Genomic DNA, 756 nt, shown 5'->3' on the forward strand with positions numbered 1-756 from the left:
CTCTACTAAAAATACAAAAAATTAGCCAGGCGTGGTGGTGGGCACCTATAGTCCCAGCTACTCGGGAGGCTGAGGCAAGAGAATGGCGTGAACCCACAAGGCAGAGCTTGCAGTGAGTCAAGATCGCGCCACTGCACTCCAGCCTGGGAGACAGAGTGAGACTCCGTCTTAAGAAAAAAAAAAAAGAAAAGAAAACATAAAATTCTTAAGTTACTGGGAATTATTACAAGGCTACAGTAACCAAAACAGCATGGTACTGGTACCAAAACAGAGATATAGACCAATGGAACAGAACAGAGCCCTCAGAAATAATATCACACATCTACAACCATCTGATCTTTGACAATCCTGACAAAAACAAGAAATGGGGAAAGCATTCCCTATTTAATAAATGGTGCTGGGAAAACTGGCTAGTCATAAGTAGAAAGCTAAAACTGGATCCCTTCCTTACTTCTTATACAAAACTTAATTCAAGATGGATTAGAGACTTAAATGTTAGACCTAAAACCACAAAAACCCTAGAAGAAAACTTAGGCAATACCATTCAGGAAATGGGCATGGACAAGGACTTCATGTCTAAAACACCAAAAGCAACGGCAGCAAAAGCCAAAATTGACAAATGGAATCTAATTAAACTAAAGAGCTTCTGCACAGCAAAAGAAACTACCGTCAGAGTGAACAGGCAATCTAGAATGGGAGAAAATTTTTGCAATCTACTCATCTGACAAAGGGCTAATATCCAGCATCTACAAAGAA

Source organism: Rhinopithecus bieti, unplaced genomic scaffold (genome assembly GCF_001698545.2).
Source record: "Rhinopithecus bieti isolate Rb0 unplaced genomic scaffold, ASM169854v2 scaffold_74548, whole genome shotgun sequence".
In the NCBI taxonomy this organism is placed as follows: Eukaryota; Metazoa; Chordata; class Mammalia; order Primates; family Cercopithecidae; genus Rhinopithecus; species Rhinopithecus bieti.